Source organism: Aquarana catesbeiana, linkage group LG08 (assembly GCF_042186555.1).
Source record: "Aquarana catesbeiana isolate 2022-GZ linkage group LG08, ASM4218655v1, whole genome shotgun sequence".
NCBI lineage: Eukaryota > Metazoa > Chordata > Amphibia > Anura > Ranidae > Aquarana > Aquarana catesbeiana.
In genome coordinates, this window is record NC_133331.1 from 150320966 (window position 1) to 150340995 (window position 20030).

Sequence of the window (20030 nt, forward strand, 5' to 3'; positions counted from 1 at the left end):
TGCACAGAGCAGGTAAGTATAACATGTTTGTTATTTTAGAAAAAAAAATGGAACCTACTAAGTAATACCTACTAAAGTATACTTAGATTACCCTGTGCTGTAAGTTGTTCACTGAAAGCTAACAGTCCTATGTTGAATTTCCAACAGATCTTTAGCCTATGAAAACTTTCAAAAATACTTGTAAATGCGTTATCTATAAGTAGTCATGTCTTCTGCCAAGGTCACAATTTGACTCTTTCCTGCTATGCCGGCACTCTGTGTAGACCCAGAAAGTAGGATGGAGCGCAGAGATAGCTCTTCTCACTTCCTGGATTTAAGCTTTAAAATAAGAATAGGGTTAGTGATTTAGTTTTATCAGTTTTAAAACCAGATGAATCAATGAATATTAGTGATTCTTCTGAATATATGTATGAATATTTGTTTAGTCCGCAGAGAATAATAAAACAAATGAATCAATGAAATCCCAACTTGTGTGATTATCCATAGATCTGACATATCTATAATGAAATATTCATGAAAAGAAGATTTAGCAATCCTTCTAATTCAGTCATCACTACTAATTGTTAGTACTGCGGCTTTACATCTTGTGGATAGTTGTGTGTCCTGTGGCTTTCATTTGCTAATCACTTATGTAAAGGCCATCTAAATCTCTTCTCTTCACTTCCTCTAACACTACCCTTTCCAGACAGTGCGCCTGCCTGTACAAAAGGGTGACTGTGTTGCTCTGCCATGGATAGAAGAGCCACCCTACCACAGGAAGTGTGTTACTGACTGGATCACCAGGTAAAAGTAAATAGAAAAACCTAAAGCAAACAAAACGAAAGCAGCCACCACATTTAAGGATTGGATCTGCAATATATAAATCTTTTGTTTTTGGGTTAAACACCACTTTAAGCTGGCCATGCATGGACTTTCACTCAGATGTTTGTATGGAAATTCTGAAAAATTGCTCATTATAACATCCTTGCCGTCACTGAGTACTGTATAGGGTTGCCACCCCTCCAGTATTCACTTGTACAGTCCGGGCTTTGAATCATGTGTCCAGGTTTCAGACTGTCTGAAACCCAGACACATTATTCAGACTATAGCTCCCCAAGTAACCGAGTACAACAACCACTGAGTGCATAGGCGTGCGCATGGGCCCGGTGTGCCTAGACACACCTTTATATTTATTATGCAGAGTATTGAAACATGTGCTAGAAGCTTCTTGTATACAGCAGAACACCTTTACTTTCATGGAGGATATCTTTATAATGGCTTTACATCATGTAGACAGAAATGGGAAGCAGGAATATACAAGAACATATATTATATTGAGGAAAGACAAGCATTTCCTCTCATTACATTGCCATATAATCCAAACTGCAGTGCCACCTCCTGGATAGAAAGGTATAATGCATGTGTGTGTATATATATATATATATATATATATATATATATATATATATATATAAATATATACATATATATATATATAGAGAGAGAGAGAGAGAGAGAGAGAGAGAATTCAAAATGTAAAAAGCTACTTTACATTACAAGGGTTGGCAACCATCCAGGGGGCTGGCTACGGTGCTCTAAGCCAAATGTCTGTGATGCACTCTTGCACTCTCTGAGAATACCCAGAGCCAGCATAGTTCTCCCCCACACGGACAGGTTAGGAGAGAGGGCTCAATCTGCTCCTCCTTCTCTCACCCCATTTGTAGCACAGCAACCAGAAGATACATCATGGAGGAAAGGTGCTATTGCCTGAGCTCCCATCCTCGAGTGAGTGAGCTCACCATCCACTGTTTGTGAATGTTTCCCTCTTCCCTTCCGTCTTATTTCTGCCTCTGAGTGAGTACACTACGGTAAGGCATGCTTTGAGAACTCATGTAGAGGGGGTTTTGGGAAATCTGATTAAGCCCTGGTACACACTGATGTGTTGCAGCAAACGAAGTGGTCCCTGTGCATTTCCTGCACTACATAGCAATCACACTGTGTTCATGCGACCTGCTCTGGGTAACAATTACATTTTAATGATACTCCAAAAGCAGGCTGCAAAATGTAGTGCATTTGCCTAAACTGGATCGCATGGGTGTAAACACCCATGCAATCTGGTTCCAGTGCGAACATAAAAAGCTGCCCACACCTTTTTCATGCAGATGTGGTGTGATTTGAGCCATCAAAATGAATGGGCTCATATTGCACCGTACATAATTGCATGTGATTTATACAGAAATGCGATGTAAATCAGAGCTTAAGGGGGAATGCTAGGAACTCTTATTATGATACGTGCAATTTTTCCCGAACAAAAACTGCATTCACAGTTAGAATTTTGTTTGATTGAAAAATATCTTTCATCCTCCTTATATACAGTAGTTGAAAACCAAACTGGCTTTGAACCCACTTGCTACTAAAAAAGTTCCAAAAATGAACAAATGTAATTCTTCTGGTGTATGGACAATTTTAGTTGAGGGAGAAGAAATGGCAGCCTCTCTGGAAGCTTGTAGCTTGATACTAAGCTGATACCTGAGAGAATATAACTAAACATCAAGACAAGCCTGTCACTGTCAGGAATAGGGCAGCACTGTTATAAGCACAGTAGTAGTTCTGATATTAAGAATGTGCATTTATACTGGTTCTCTTTAAGCAACAGAGCAAGCTAAAGCAATGATCAAAAGAACCATGATTACATAATAATATTCTGCAAATAAAGTGAATACGCTGTAAACATGCTATCTGTTTTGACGTTGGTTTTCATTAGTTTGTCTTGTTCAAAGCTGATCAAAGCCAATGTATGTTTACCCACTTGAGGTACAGCATTTCATGGATAACATTATTAAAGTGTGAGAGGAAGGACAAGCTCATCGCCTTTATATCTTGCTTAATTGGATCCAATTTCTTTCTGTTAGTTTAAAGGACAATTTCTACAAACTAGGAATATTTCTAATGTGCAAAACATGACATCTCTCCTGTTACAATACATTGCATTTCTTCCATAGAGATTTTTTTAAAATTGTTTTTAATGATTTCAAATATTTCACATGCACAAATTGATAATATTTTCGTCATAATTTTGATATCCACTTAAACCCCCCCCCCCCCTTACTCCTCTCTCTTTTATGCTTTGAATCTATTTCCTTTCCCTCTATCTCCTCATCGCTTATAATCCACTAAATCCATATATTTCCTTGTCTTTTTAAACAATGTACAACTTTTTCATACATCAGTAAATCTATAGGTCTCATCCTCCTCGCTACCTCGCAGATGTTCCATTATGTATGTACTTTCCACTTTTCTGATCCACTCTCCTACCGTGGGGCTCTCTTTTTCTTGCCAATATCGTGGTATCAAACTTTTTGCTGCATTCATTAAGTGCATAACTATGTTCTTATATTGTTTTAATGGACTATTTACACCATGAAATAAACACACCCATGGGTCCTCCATTATTTCCACTCCAATATATCTTTATTTTTGGACACTCCCACCATATATGGGCCATAGTTCCCACTATTTTACATGCTCTCCAACAATATGGCGATTTCCCAGTTTGATATTCATGTGCTTTATCTGGTGTTATATACCATCTTGTCAGGCATTTATAATTCATTTCTGTTGTATTTATATCTACTGCAGAACTATGTACCATTTTCATTATTTTCCCTAACTGTTGCTCATTTACCTGTGTTCCAAACTCTTTTTCACACTTTTCTATGCATGGCGGTATTTTCGGTTTGGCCATTGTCACCAATATATTATAGATCCGGGAAATGCCATGTTCTGTATTTCTTAGCATACAGATACGTTTGAAAGGTAATAGGTCCACTCCGGATCTTATTGGTTGTGGTAAAGGTGTAACAAAATGCCTCAACTGAGAATACCACCATTCATCTATCATCAGTGTCTCTTTCTTGGGTTTTAATTTCTGTAATGTGCAAATCTTTTCTTTTTTCATTATATCGTTCAACTGTGCATTTTCATCTTTTATCCATTCAGCAAAAAAAAAAAAAAAATTCCCTGGTGGAAAAAAAAATTGTTTCTCGTAACGGTATTAATAGCGAGTTATATTTCCATTTTGCTTGTTTGTGAATTAAATCCCAAATTCTGAGAACATTTAGTGTCATTGCATGTGTATTCGTATCTAGTGATTTATATGTACCTTGTGATTTATTTTTACCTAATACCGAAAACTGTATTCTCTGTTTTTTATTCTGCCATATATATTTTGATATCATTGCCTTTAATGTTTGAAAGTATGTTTGTGGTAGCAAGATCGGTAACATTTAAAATTTGTACATAATTTTCAGTAAAATCACCATTTTTAACATGTTTACCCGTCCTATCCAAGAGAGGGATCTGTTTGTTATTTTTTATTTCCTTTTTTATTTAATTTAGGGATATAAATGATTTCATAATGGGATATAATTTATGTAATAGATTTTCCCCAATGATGGTGTTAGTCTTATTCCTAGATATTTTAATTCTGCTTTCCTCTATATGAATGGAAATTCTCGTTGTAAGTCTTGTTCCTCTTGTTTACTTACGTTTATATTTAAAATCTCTGACTTTGAGGTATTACATTTTTAAGTTTGCTAGTTCTCCATAGTTTTTCTTCATTAAGTTAGGTAGTGTTATTCTAGGGTTTCGAGATGTAGAACAAAACATTGTCCGCATAAGTCAACCCACTATATTAGTGGGTAAACACTTTTTTCATTATATTTTTTAGGTTCTCATCCTGCGTTTTTTCTGGTAGGCCCCAGATTCTCAGATTTTTCCTTCTATTTTGATTTTCCTGGTCTTCTATTTTATATAACATATTTCTTTGTTCAATTTGTAGCTTTCTCATATGTTCTTTATGCTCTTTAAGCTCTATTTCTAAGGCATGATTGTAAAATCTTCCTTCCATGTCTTCGACCCGAGACAATATTTGACCTAATTCTGGGTACTTTGTCGCAGTAAGTGGGCTTAGCACTATATGACCATATAGTGTGACCAAACCCCCGTATTTTTGAATATGTTCAGGTGTTTTTAACTAGCCTTGCAGGATAAATGCCATTTTTTTATGTGTGCACTGTAATCTGTTTTGTAATATTTGACCTAAATCTCCATGTAGTGTTGCCATATCAGCCTTAAGGGAATGCTCCAGTTTTGCAAACATATCGGCCTTTTCTGATTTTGTAGGTAATTGGGCTTTTATCCTTTGTTCTTCCATGTTTCTTGTTTCAGAATCACTATCCAACTGTAACTCTTATTTTGACTGGTTAAGGATACTTGTTCCCATTGATTGTCTGCTCTGTACATTTTTGTTGTTTCCTGTAGCCTGTTTTCCTCAGGCTCCTAGTTGCTTTTCTGTGGTTGAACTGTCTGTGTTCCCCTTATGGGTCATATAATTTTTTTACTGTACCAGGGCTTGCACTTATTTTAGGGGATTTTCCCCCACCTCCTTTTAGTGTCTTGCCCTTCATTGTATGGTTTTCTTCTGTGTTTTGTTTGTAAACTTTTGACCCCTTTTCCTCTCTGGGTATTTAGGATATTTCGGGTGATTTCCTTGGCAGATTCATGGATTCACGGATTAGTAACAATCAGGCAATCTTTTTCCACTTCCAGTTTTTACAATCTTATCTTCTCTCGCTCTTTTACCAGCCACACACTTCCAATCCTCTTCTATTCCAGATGTGTCAATCAGAGGACCCCCTTTAAAGTTTTTATTGTCTTATCCCTCTTTTCCTGCTTTTAAATTAGTGTGCATAGTCCGCCCCTCTTGCTTCACCAAAAATACATCAAATTGGTTAGTTACCTCTCCCATGACTCCACCAGTTCAATCCTTTCCATTTGTTACTCACATGTATATATATTTTGTGTTGAGTAGGGCACAAAAAAAGAAACAACAAAAAGGAAAGACAAAAAGAAGCAAAAGGAAAGACTCACCACTCTGATGGATGGGATCATTTTTTACGTTGGGGGTATTCTCCTCTTGCTTCCACAATATTGGGGAGTTATGGCAATGATGCATTTTTTTTTCTTCAGTGTGTGACTATATAGATTTATTTGTACTCTGTAAAAAAAAACACTTTTATATTCTGCCTACCTCAATAGGCTTCCTGTTGTCTAGAGTCCCATTCTTCAGGCTCTGCTTTGCCCCCAGCTACAGTGCTCACCTATGGGCCTGTATCTTGGCTACTGTCTGTTTGTTGTTTATCCCGTCGGCTCCAGCCTGGTCTGGTTAAGTGCCTACTTTGTTAAACCGAGCCGTAAAGCCAAGCCAAAAGCAGAGCCACCGAGTCAAGCCGAGCTATCGAGCTGCGTTACTGTGTCAACGATCTTTTCAAATTTCTTATGTTGGACACTAAAATCTAGAATCATTCTTATTTGAGTAGTTGTATTCTGATTCACATTAGGGACATTAAAAATGAGTGTGTTCCTGTCCATATTCCTCACTTTTTCTATTTCATTATGCAAAATGGACCTGTCGTAACCTTTCTGCTGGAAACGGGTTGATAACACCTGGGACTGAGAAACAAAATCCTCCTCTTGTGTACAGTTTTGCCCCCTAGGAAAGTTGCACAACCATCTGTTGTGGTTGCAACTTTCCAATGGTATAAAAGCATTCCTATCTGTGGGTTTAAAATGATTAATCATCTTATACCTGTCTCCATGGAACGGTGCATTGATCCCATGTTGAGCTTGAGAATTCAGCTGGCTGTTTGGAGCGTAACGATCCCAGCAACATAAGATCTCCACAGAGGCAATCAGCATTTATTACACCCAGTTTGGGAAGGCTTGTTTGACCTATGTGTTTAATCAGGGGTCCATTGAATGAGGTGAGTGACCTGTGTTATCTATGATGGAGGCACTTCTATGGACACACATAGATGAGATTTTAATAAAAATTAAAACTTTTTTGCTCATCATCCCTTCTGTAGGTTGTCAGTTGATAGAGGAGTCCAGGGAACTTTGCACAACTGCTGCATGTCCGTTCTGTGAAATATACCTCAAAAAGAAGAAATATCACAGCATAAACGTTAAAGCAGTAGTAAACCTGCAAGGCAAAGTTATATTGTGCTAGTATGCTTCCCATTCTAGCACATTATGTGAAACTTACCTTAACCACTTCAGCTCTGGAAGGTTTACCCCTCTTCAAGACCAGGACATTTTTTTTTATATGGCACTGTGTTACTTTGTTACTTTAACTGATAGTTGCACGGTCATGCAATGCTGTACCCAAATAAAAATGTTGCCCTTTTTTCCCCACAAATAGAGCTTTCTTTTGGTCATATTTGATCACCTCTGCCTTTTTTATCTTTTGTTCTATAAACAAATAAAAATGTCAATTTTGAAAAAAACAAAACAATATTTTGTACTTTCTGCTCTAAAACATACCTAATAAAAAAATGTAAAAAATCAAATTTCTTCATCAATTTAGGCCAATATGTATTCTGTTACATATATTTGGTAAAAAAAATCCCAATACGTGTATATTGATTGGTTTGCACAAAAGTTATAGCATCTACAAATTATGGGATATTTTTATTAACCACTTCAGCCCCGTACCATTTGGTTGGAAAAAGACCAGAGCACTTTTTGTGATTCGGCACTGCGTCGCTTTAACTGACAATTGCGCGGTCGTGCAACGTGGCTCCCAAACAAATTTGACGTCCTTTTTTCCCCACAATTGAGCTTTCTTTTGGTGGTATTTGACCACCTCTGCAGTTTTTATTTTTTGCGCTAAAAAAAAAAGGGCGACAATTTTGAAAAAAACGCGTTATTTTTTACTTTTTGCTATAATAAATAAAAAAAAATATAAAAACATTTTTTTTCCCTCAGTTTAGGCCGATACGTATTATTCTACATATTTTTTTGGGAAAAAAATGCAATAAGCTTTTATTGCTAGTTGATATGTGTGAATGCGCTACTCCCGTAACTTACCACCACCTGCAATGCTTTTTAACTATTACTCATAGATTTTTCATGTGCATGAAATTTTAAAACTTTAGATCAATAAACCATATAATCATTCAATACATATACATAAAACAAAAAATCCTTCAAACGTGCTGCAAAATCTTGTAACCATTAACGTGACTGGCGTGCTCCTATGTTGCTTCAATACTCATATGTGACTGAGTGGGACCCTCCACCATTCAGATTGGCCACTCACCAGATACTTCACTAGAGGTACGCCTTTGGTTCATTCAAGGGATAACCACTCCACCTAGGCACCACTTCTCACCGGCTAAAACATGGACTCTAATGCTCCAGATACTTCACTAGAGGTACGCCTTTGGTTCATTCAAGGGATAACCACTCCACCTAGGCACCACTTCTCACCGGCTAAAACATGGACTCTAATGCTCCTCATAGGAAAGCATAGGGACAAAAGGCGATCATAGCGCAATATGTTTGAACCATTTATTTTAAAATACAAAGTGTAAAATAATCACTCACATTAAAAAGTGCCCTCGAGCCGGCACAAAGCTTATCCAGCAGTTACGGACGGGTAAATGGCTGTTAGCATGGTCCGCCTGGTGATAATGTGCGGTCGCCACGCTCGGCTTGCGCTCCAAGCCTCGTTACCGTTCTCGTCCGGTCACGTGATGCAAAAAACTCTCCCAGCAGCCTCTACGCGTTTCGCATCATCAAATGCGTCATCAGGAAGCTGCCGTTTGATTGGTGCACGCTCTATTTATACTCCATATGGCCGGAAGTAAGTATTCCGCCATTTTAACTAAGGTAATATTCCCATCTGTAACTTCCTTTCTATTATCGCCATTTTGACTAAGGGCTATTCCCTCTTTTCATATCCTGCACTTGTATAGCTCTTTCCCCTTTACATTTACTTAGTTTATGTCTAAATGAAAAGAGAGGATATGAGTAAAGGGGTAAGTAAATGTAAAGGGGAAAGAGCTATACAAGTGCAGGATATGAAAAGAGGGAATAGCCCTTAGTCAAAATGGCGATAATAGAAAGGAAGTTACAGATGGGAATATTACCTTAGTTAAAATGGCGGAATACTTACTTCCGGCCATATGGAGTATAAATAGAGCGTGCACCAATCAAACGGCAGCTTCCTGATGACGCATTTGATGATGCGAAACGCGTAGAGGCTGCTGGGAGAGTTTTTTGCATCACGTGACCGGACGAGATTGGTAACGAGGCTTGGAGCGCAAGCCGAGCGTGGAGACCGCACATTATCACCAGGCGGACCATGCTAACAGCCATTTACCCGTCCGTAACTGCTGGATAAGCTTCGTGCCGGCTCGAGGGCACTTTTTAATGTGAGTGATTATTTTACACTTTGTATTTTAAAATAAATGGTTCAAACATATTGCGCTATGATCGCCTTTTGTCCCTATGCTTTCCTATGAGGAGCATTAGAGTCCATGTTTTAGCCGGTGAGAAGTGGTGCCTAGGTGGAGTGGTTATCCCTTGAATGAACCAAAGGCGTACCTCTAGTGAAGTATCTGGAGCATTAGAGTCCATGTTTTAGCCGGTGAGAAGTGGTGCCTAGGTGGAGTGGTTATCCCTTGAATGAACCAAAGGCGTACCTCTAGTGAAGTATCTGGTGAGTGGCCAATCTGAATGGTGGAGGGTCCCACTCAGTCACATATGAGTATTGAAGCAACATAGGAGCACGCCAGTCACGTTAATGGTTACAAGATTTTGCAGCACGTTTGAAGGATTTTTTGTTTTATGTATATGTATTGAATGATTATATGGTTTATTGATCTAAAGTTTTAAAATTTCATGCACATGAAAAATCTATGAGTAATAGTTAAAAAGCATTGCAGGTGTTGGTAAGTTACGGGAGTAGCGCATTCACACATATCAACTAGCATTTCCTACCCATCTAAATGAAGGGTTTTTTTTTAATGCAGCACCCCCAATAGTTAGTATGTAATATTGTTTGAGCAATTAGGGGTTGTTTTGCGCCGGTGACACACACACAGTTTAATAAGCTTTTATTGATTGGTTTGCGCAAAAGTTACAGCGTCTACAAAATAGGGTATAGTTTTATGGCATTTTTATTAATAATTTTTTTTTATCATGACTGCGACATTATGGCGCTATTTTTTGACCATTCACATTTATACAGCGATCAGTGCGATTAAAAATACATTGATTACTGTGTAAATGTGACTGGCAGTGAAGGGGTTAACCACTAGGGGGCGCTGTAGGGGTTAAGTCCTAGGGAGTGATTCTAACTGTGGGGGGATGGGCTATGTATGACACAACACTGATCACCGCTCACGATCACAGGGAGCTGTGATCAGTGTCAGTGTCACTAGGCAGAACAGGGAAATGCTTGTTTACATCAGCATTTCCCTGTTCGTCCTCTCCGTGAGACGATCACGGGTATCACCGCAGACATTGAGTCCGCAGGACACGTGATCACTTTCACGGAGCTCGCGGTGGGTGCGCGCCCGCAAGCCGCTTCTTAAAGGTCAACGTACAGGTACGTTAATATGCCTGTATGTGCCCTTCTGCCGACGTATATCGGCGTGAGCTGGTCGGCAAGCAGTTAATTAAAAAAATTTTTTTTACCAGTAATGGCGGCGATTAGCGACTTATAGCCGGGACTGCAATATTGCAGCAGACAAATCGGTCACCTAACTGACACTTTCAACACTTTTTGGGGACCAGTGACACTAATACAGTGATCAATGCTAAAAATATGCACTCTCACTGTAGTAATGACACTGGCAGGGAAGGTGTTAACATCAGTCGCGATCAAAGGGTTAAATGTATTCCCTTGGAGTGCTTGCTAACTGTGGGGATGTGCTTTGAGGGGATACCTGTCTTTGTGAAAGACAGGTATCCTGTCCCCCCTCTCCCTGAAAGGTGCCAAATGTGGCACCAGAGGGGGGAAGGAGTACAACGAGCAGAAGTTCCACTTTTGGGTGGATCTCCGCTTTAACAGATTCCTACATTTATTTTTAATGATTAGAAATGTTGTTAATCACTCTGCACATTAAGATGTTTCTAAAGCTTCTGTGAATAGAAACTTTAATCAGCCTGTGAATGTTTTTGTGATATCCAACATTCACAGCCAACGATGAGCAGGGAAAAATAAATCTTTTAATACGTTTTGCAGGTGTCATAAAAAAGAAATCATAATAGTTTTGGAACAATTTTGCTTTATTTTATTATCCTTAAAGGTTTATGTTTTTAAAGGTTGTTTTATATCTTGTTTGTTTTTACAGTCTGTTTACAGATTTTTTTTCAGAAAAAAAAGACTGTAGGGCCATGCCCATCTTTAAAGGATGTCTAAAGGTACATTTTTAATATATTTTTTAAAAACAAACATGTCATACTTACCACCTCTGTGCAGTTGGTTTTGCACAGAGTGGTCCCCAATCCTCCTCTTCTGGGGTCCCTCAGCAGCACTCCTGGTTCCTCCTCTTCTTGAGTGCCCCTGTCGGAGAAGCGCTCTCTCTCGGGGCACCTGTGCGGGCATGCTCCCGTGTCCTGCTGCTGCGTCTATTGATACAGACAGCAAGACTCAGCCCCGCCCCTGGCTCCCGCGTCATTGGATTTGATTGACAGCAGTGGGAGCCAATGGCTGCACTGCTATCAATCTATCCAATCAGGACACAAGACACCGGCTGGAGCTGGTTTGCTCATTCCCAGTGCAGGAAAGACAGGGTTCAGGTAAGTAAAATGGAGGCACTGATGGGCTGCTACACTAAAGGAGGTTTTTCACCTTAATGCATAGAATGCACTAGGGTGAAAAACCTTGAGGGTTTACAACCCCTTTAACTACTTCCTATACACTGTATGTATATATGTCCTCAGGCTGGAGTGGTGATATCGTGATTATGGCTGCGGCTGCAGCCATGATTGTGGTATAATTTTTCTGAGAAAGCGATGGGCTTTCATATAAAAGTGATCCTTGCAGCTATTCAGCCACCTGCCCACCCACCACTGCCCAATGCCTTTATTGAGCACTCCAATCCCACCGGGGAACCTGGTACTGATGCGACCTGTTGCATCACTAGCACTAGGAAGAGTGGGAGGAACTTCTGTTCTTCCAGCCCCTCTGTGATATCAGAAATTGGAAGCAAAAGGGTTACTGGCTTGTAAAGTATCTGATCAAACCAATCTCAATTTGATCAGATACTTTGGGGGACACAGGAGAGAACCAGGGTCTAATAGATCCCAGATCTCTCTATAAGGAGGACCTGTCACAGCCCATGTTTATCCCTTGTGATAGCAATACAGTTCAATAAAAAAATAATGGTACAGTGTCAAAAATGAAAAAAAAAATGAAAAAATGTAAAGCTTACCGGTCCCCCCCTGTGTGCATGTAGGTCCTGCACGCATGTGTAAACAGTGATCACACCACACAGGTGAGGTATTGCCCCGAATGCCAGAGTGAGAGCAATAATTCTAGCACCAGACCTCCTGTGTAACTCTAAACTGGTAACCTGTAAGGGCTTTTAAAGGGTCACCTATGGAGATTTATAGGGCCCATAGTTTGTCGTCATTAGGTATCTTTTTTTTTTTTTTCGGTGTAACAGCATCTTTTATATTTTGCCATAAAATTGGGTATTGAATTCTATTTGTAAGCACTAAAATTATTAAAGTGTATTTTCTCCTGATAATTTGCTTTTAATAAACCTGCCTGTGAAAATATCATGAACATAAAAAATTGCACCAAAAACTATTTTATTCTCCAGGGACTCTCCAAAAAAATTATAATGTTTGGGGGTTCTAAGTAATTTTCTAGCAAAAAAAGTACAGATTCTTACTTGTATTAGAGAAACGTCAGAATTGTCCTGGACTTGAGGTGGTTAATGACGATATTTATAGTAAATTATGGAAGAAATAAAAAGCTTCTATTTGGGAGAAAAGGCTAAAGATCAATTTGCAACTCCTAAACCCATTCTTCTTTTAAGCTTATTTTGCAACAAATTGTCTCCTGATTTCATTTCTAATCCAATAATAATTTTTTCATTTTAAACATTAAACATAACTGAAATATAATGAATAACATAATAAAAATAATAACTATAGGATGCAATAAAATATTTTCTGCTGCTGAAGTAATTAAACTTTTTCCCCAAATTGATATACTATTACTAAATTATTTCAACCAATTATTACCTGAAAACTCTGACCATTGATGAGCTATTTCTTGTAAATTTCCTTGTTCATGTTTAAACAATATTTCTACATTCTGAAGTTCCTTAGCTAAAACTATTAATAAACCTTTATCCTTTTGAATTACATTTACCCATTCTTCCCAAGGAAATTTATCTACTTGAGATGTATTATATTGTGTGGGAGAGCACTTATATTTTTAATAAGCATATTTGTTAAATTTTTTCTCAACCCATTAATACATATTGCTACAATGTCTCCTTCTATACAATACAGGCCTTGATTTAGGTTTTCTGTATTTGTACAAGAAGAGAAAAAAGTTTTAACCCTTTCTGTGTCTGTCATGATTTGGAAACAAACCTTCTTTTTATCTACAAGAGTAATTAATTCAGAAATAGTTTCAACTTTTTCTATTCTTGCTGAACATAATGTATGATTATGGTAACAAGAATCAAATATATTTTTGTCTTGATTAGGTAAACATATAACTTTAGACTGGAATTGTAAAAATAATTACAGATCTAATTGTTCTAATTCAGAATTTTCATTGTTAAATGCAAAATCTGTATACTGTAATTTATAATATAACAATTGTTTATTGCTGACCGGTAATCCCAAGACAGTAACTGGAACCAATATTTGTTCTTTCTCTGCTATTGGAATCATAGAAGAACTATAACATACATCCTGATTGCATCCTATTCATTTATTTACCCATAAATCTGTATGATTTATTGCATATAAATATTTAGGAATATGCTATCTGTTCGAGTCGAACATGAGTTCGACTCAACCATTGGCTGTTCGCCCGGTCGCCAAACAGCGAACAATTTGGGGTATTCGCGGCAAAATTGAAAAGCCGTGGAACACCCTTTAAAAGTCTATGTGAGAAATCTAAAGTGCTAATTTTAAAGGTTAATATGCAAGTTATTGTCATAAAAAGTGTTTTAAAGTGAAACAATAAAAGTGAAATATTCCTTTAAATTTTGTACCTGGGGGGTGTCTATAGTATGCCTGTAAAGTAGCGCATGTTTCCCGTGTTTGTAACAGTCTCTGCACAAAATGACATTTTTAAAGGAAAAAAGTCATTTAAAACTACTCGCGGCTGTAATGAATTGTCGGGTCCGGCAATACTTATAAAAGTCATTAAAAGTCATTGAAAAATAAAAAAATAAATGCGTGGGGGTCCCCCAAAATTCCATTACCAGGCCTTTCAGGTCTGGTATGGATATTAAGGGGAACTCCATGCCAAAATGAAATAAAAATGGCGTGGGGTTCCCCCCAAAAATCCATACCAGACCCTTTACGTCTGGTATAGATTTTAAGAGGAAACCCCGAACCAAAATTAAAAAAAAAATGGCGTGGGGTTCCCCCAAAAATCCACACCAGACCCTTATCCAAGCACGCAACTTGGCAGGCCGCAGGAAAAGAGGGGGGACGAGAGAGCGCCCCCCCTCCTGAACTGTACTAGGCCACATGCCCTCAACATGGGGAGGATGTCCCTATGTTGATGGGGACAATGGCCTCATCCCCACAACCCTTGCCCGGTGGTTGTGGGGGTCTGCGGGCGGGGGGCTTATCGGAATCTGGAACGCAGGTTTCCCATTGCATCAGAGGGGGGCGGGGTCACCCGTACACGTCACCGGAAAACCCTGGCGTTTCCCCTTGTCAGAGGGGGATGGGGTCACATGACAGGTGGCCCCACCCTCAGCTACATAAGAGCTGTCAAGCTAGCGCCGCGTCATTGGCTAGGTGTCCTCGGTGGAGGCAGGAACCTGTGCATGTTCCTCGCTGGAGTCGCTGGAGATCATCTATCACTGGAGATTGAGAATTAGATTACATCACTGGAGTAGGAGCATGGATTTATTGGATTACATCGCTGGAATCTCTTTTTTATTTTTTTATTTTTAATAAAGGACTTGTCCCAAGCCGTCTCCTGTGGTTTTTAACATTTTGACACTTTCTTTTTGTGAAATGGTAAGGGTACAATGTACCTCTTACCAATTCACATGGGGGGGGCCGGGATCTAGGTGTCCCCTTTGTTAAAGGGAGCTTCCAGATTCCGATAAGCCCCCCGCCCGCAGACCTCCACAACCACTGGGCAAGGGTTGTGGGGATGAGGCCCTTGTCCTCATCAACATGGGGACACCCTCCCCGTGTTGAGGGCATGTGGCCTGGTACGGTTCAGGAGGGGGGCGCTCTCTCATCCCCTCCTCTTTTCCTGTGGCCTGCCAGGTTGCGTGCTCGGATAAGGGTCTGGTGTGGATTTTTGGGGGGAACCCCACGCCATTTTTAAAAAAAATTTGGGGGGGAACCCCACGCCATTTTTTTTTAAATTTTGGCGTGGAGTTCCCCTTAATATCCATACCAGACCTGAAGGGCCTGGTAATGGAATTTTAGGGGGCCCCCACGCATTTTCTTTTAATTTTTCAATGACTTTCAATGACTTTTATCTGACTCGACAATTCATTACAGCCGCGAGTAGTTTTAAATGACTTTTTTCCTTTAGAAATGTCACTTTGTGCAGGGACTGTTATAAACACGGAAAACATGTGCTACTTTACAGGCATACTATAGACACCCCCCGGTACAAAATTTAAAGGAAAATTTAACTTTTATTGTTTCACTTTAAGCATTATTAAAATCACTGCTCCTGAAAAAACGTCCATTTTTAAAACTTTTTTTTGCATTGATACATGTCCCCTGGGGCAGGACCCGGGTCCCCAAACACTTTTTATGACAATAACTTGCATATTAACCTTTAAAATTAGCACTTTTGATTTTTCATGTTCGTGTCCCATAGACTTTAACGGTGTTCACGTGTTTGAACAAATTTTTTGCCTGTTAGCATGTTCTGGATACAAACCGAACAGGGGGGTGTTCAGCCCATCCCTATACATATTCTCTAGGTAAATTCTGTAAAATGCCAAGAGGAGTTATTCCACTCTGAAATGCTTGCGCAATTATTTTAAAATTAGTGGAATATCAAGTCTGGAGCTGTAAGCATGCTCTGGCTATATGAGAATGTTGTTCACTTGTCATTAAATAAAGAGTAATATTTTGAAGATGTAATATAAATGGACCCATTATATTAGCTGTTTTAATAACCATATCTTCTAATATCTGATTTAAATTTCTTTGTACCTCAATGCCTTTACTTCCCAATAAACCAGCTGTTTCAAGATCAGACTTTAAAGTGTTAATATCCATACTATTTGTTATACCTACAATATTGCCAATTCCTCCTAAAATACCTTCAACAATACCACGCTTATTTCTGTTATGATTCCTACTATTAATTCCAAACCATCTTTCCAAACCTAATTCCATATAAACCAAATGTCCTTGACATTGTGGAAACCTTGTAGAAATTTTCCATTCTAAAATATTAAAGTTCCACAATATAATGACAAACTTTCCCTCTCTCAAGAGAGTTCTGGATTGGAAATGGTTAATCTGAAAAGGATTAGCAGGAACACTTTTCTTATCAATACATGGCGTTTTCCTTGGAGACATTACAACAACACTTGCATTAGCACATTTCACCGGATAATTTCCTGTTGATATGCAACATTCATATATACCAGTATCATTTAACCACTTGACAACTGGGCACTTAAACCCCCCTCGTGACCAGACCAATTTCCAGCTTTCAGCGCTCTCACACTTTGAATGACAATTACTCAGTCATGTAATACTGTACCCAAATGAATTTTTTGTACTTTTTTTCATACAAATAGAGCTTTCTTTTGGTGGTATTTGATTACCTCTGGGTTTTTTATTTTTTGCGCTATAAATGAAAAAAGACCGAAAATTTTGAAAAAAAACGCATTTTTCTTTGTTTCTCTGATAAAATTTTGCAAATTATTAATTTTTCTTCATAAATTTTGGCCACAATTTATACTGCTACATATCTTTGGTAAAAATAACCAAATTAGTGGATATTATTTGGTCTTTGTGAAAGTTAGAGAGTCTACAAGTTATGGTGCAAATCATAAAAAATTGATCACACCTGATGTACTGGTGGCCTATCTCATTTCTTGCCACCCGAACAAGTCAGGAAAGTACAAATACCCCCCAAATGACCCCTTTTTTGAAAGTAGACATTCTAAGGTATTTAGTAAGATGCATGGTGAGGTTTTTGATGTTGTAACTTTTTCCCACAATTCTTTGCAAAATGAAGATTTTTTTTTTTTTCCCCACAAAATTGTCATTGTAATAGGTTATTTCTCTCACATGGCATGTGTATACCACAAATGACACCCCAAAATACATTCTGCTACTCCTCCTGAGTATTACGATACCACATGTGTGAGACTTTTTCACAGCCTGGCCACATAGAGAGGCCCAACATGCAGGGAGCGCCATCATTTGTTCTAGGAGCATAAATTACACATCTGACTTGTTGACTACCTATTACACTTTTGAAGGCCCTGGAGAACCAGGACAATGACATGTGACACTGACGTGGCACTGATGACAAATGGCACTGATACGTGGCACTGATGACAGATGGCACTGATACGTGGCACTGACACTGATGTGGCACTGATGACAGATGGCACTAATACGTGACACTGATGACAGATGGCACTAATACTTGACACTGATGACAGATGGGACTAATACGTGGCACTGACAGATGGCACTAATACGTGGCACTGACAGATGGCACTAATACGTGGCACTGATGACACGTGACACTGATGACAGATGGCACTAATATGTGGCACTGATGACATGTGGCGCTGATGACAAATGGCACTGATGACAGATGGCACTAATATGTGGCACTGATGACACGTGGCACTAATGAAAGATGGCACTAATACATGGCACTGATGACAGATGGCACTAATACGTGGCACTGATGACAGATGGCACTAATACATGGCACTGATGACACTGATGACAGATGGCACTGATACGTGGCACTGATGACACTGATGACAGATGGCACTGATATGTGGCACTGATGACACGTGACACTGATGACAGATGGCACGTGACACTGACAGGTGGCACTGATGACAAATGGCACTATGTGGCACTGATGACAGATGGCATTTATACATGGCACTGGGGACAGATGGCACTGGGGACAGATGGCAGGGTCAGATGGCAGGGACAGATGGCAGGACAGATGGCAGGGGCAGATGGCAGGACAGATGGCAGGGGCAGATGGCAGGACAGATGGCAGGACAGATGGCAGGGGCAGATGGCAGGACAGATGGCAGGGGCAGATGGCAGGACAGATGGCAGGACAGATAACAGTGGGGACACTTTTCTTTTTCTTTTTTTTTTTTTTTTACACTTACCGCAGCAGCGGTTCGCTCTCCCTCCTCACACGCTGTCTCTGTGTGAGGAGGGAGAGCCGGCGATGAGAGATGATCTCATATGTTTACATATGAGATCATCTCTCATTGGTAGAGCGATCGCACTGTAAACGGCCGCTGTCATTGGCCGTTTACGGCGATCTGTGACTGCCCGTGTCCGAGGGACACGGCCAGCACAAAACTTCCGCAATGCGCGCCCGCGGGAGCGCGCAATGCGGAAGTAAACAGGAGGACGTCCAGGGACGCCCTCCCGGCAATTGGAGTCCACGCTGTAGCCGTCTTTCGGCTATAGCGTGGGCGCCTAGTGGTTAAAGATACACTTATTTGATGATAAATAAATGTATAATTGATCCAATTCACACTACCAAAAAATCCTTTATGAATTATATTAGTAGTACTGTGAAGAAAGCTACCCAAAAATTCACCATTCCTTTTTCAAGTTAACAATGAACTGTGAGGTAAATATATTTCTATATTACATATCAAATGTAAACTATCTTTATCTTCAATGATTTTTAAAGACTGTGGAGACACTTTAATTTCTGGAATAATCATATCTACCACAGAAATACTAATTTTATCCCTTATTTGAGCTATTTTTCTTATTACTTTAAAATCCCATGTTCTTACAATTACCACTTTTTCATCTCCTATTATATGTAAATATTCTGGATCTAAAATTTTTACAAAACAATGAAAATTGATCTAAGGCAGTGCTTCTCAACCTTCTAGGGCCGTGACCCCTTGATAAAATTTCTCAAGTTGTGGGGACCCCTAACAGTAAAATTTTCATAGCATGGGTTGTTAACACCCAAGCCAAGACAAGTAATTTGTGCCCCTAATCCACAGACATTTAGCGCTCCCTGAGTTCCTTCCACTCGTACAGTATTAAAACCCCTTAATTGTACATTTTAGGATGTACTAGTCTCTCTTTGTTCTCCTTTCTTTCCCTTTTATCTCTCTCTATCCTAATGTCTTGTTTTTTTCCCATCCCTCTCTCTAGCCATCTTTCTTGTTCTTTCTCTTATTCTTTCTCTCCCTTTTTCTTTGTTCCTCTCCCTCTTTTCCTCTCCTTTCCATGTATTCTCTATTTGTATTCCTTCTCTTACTCCTTGGTGGGGAGTGGGGGGAATGGGATGAGTGGCAGTGCTGGCGGGGAGTTGGGATGAGTGGCAGTGCTGGTGGAGGGGTGGGATCAATGGCAGTGCTGGGGGGAGTTCTGATCAGCCAACATAGGTGCTCTTCATCAAGGTCATCTGCTTCACTGTTTCTCTAGCTCTGTGGTATCTCGCAGCAGTGACACTGATGCCAAAATCAGGAGATAGGCTCTCCTCCAGCCCCTCCCACTTCACATTCCACACCAGTCAGCCGACCTCTAGTCTCTGCCCCCCAGCCATGCCGTGAACTGAGTGGGCGGCTGCGAAGAGGCTGAGTGGGTGGCCTCCAGGAACAGCCCAGCTGGGTGGCCACAGGCTCCAGGGACAGCCCTGCTGACCGGCCACGAGAAGGCTGGGAGAGAGGTGCAGGCTTCATGAACAGCCCAGGAATCGGTGACCCCTGGCAAATCGTCATTTGACCCCCGAGGGGGTCCGGACCCTCAGGTTGACAACC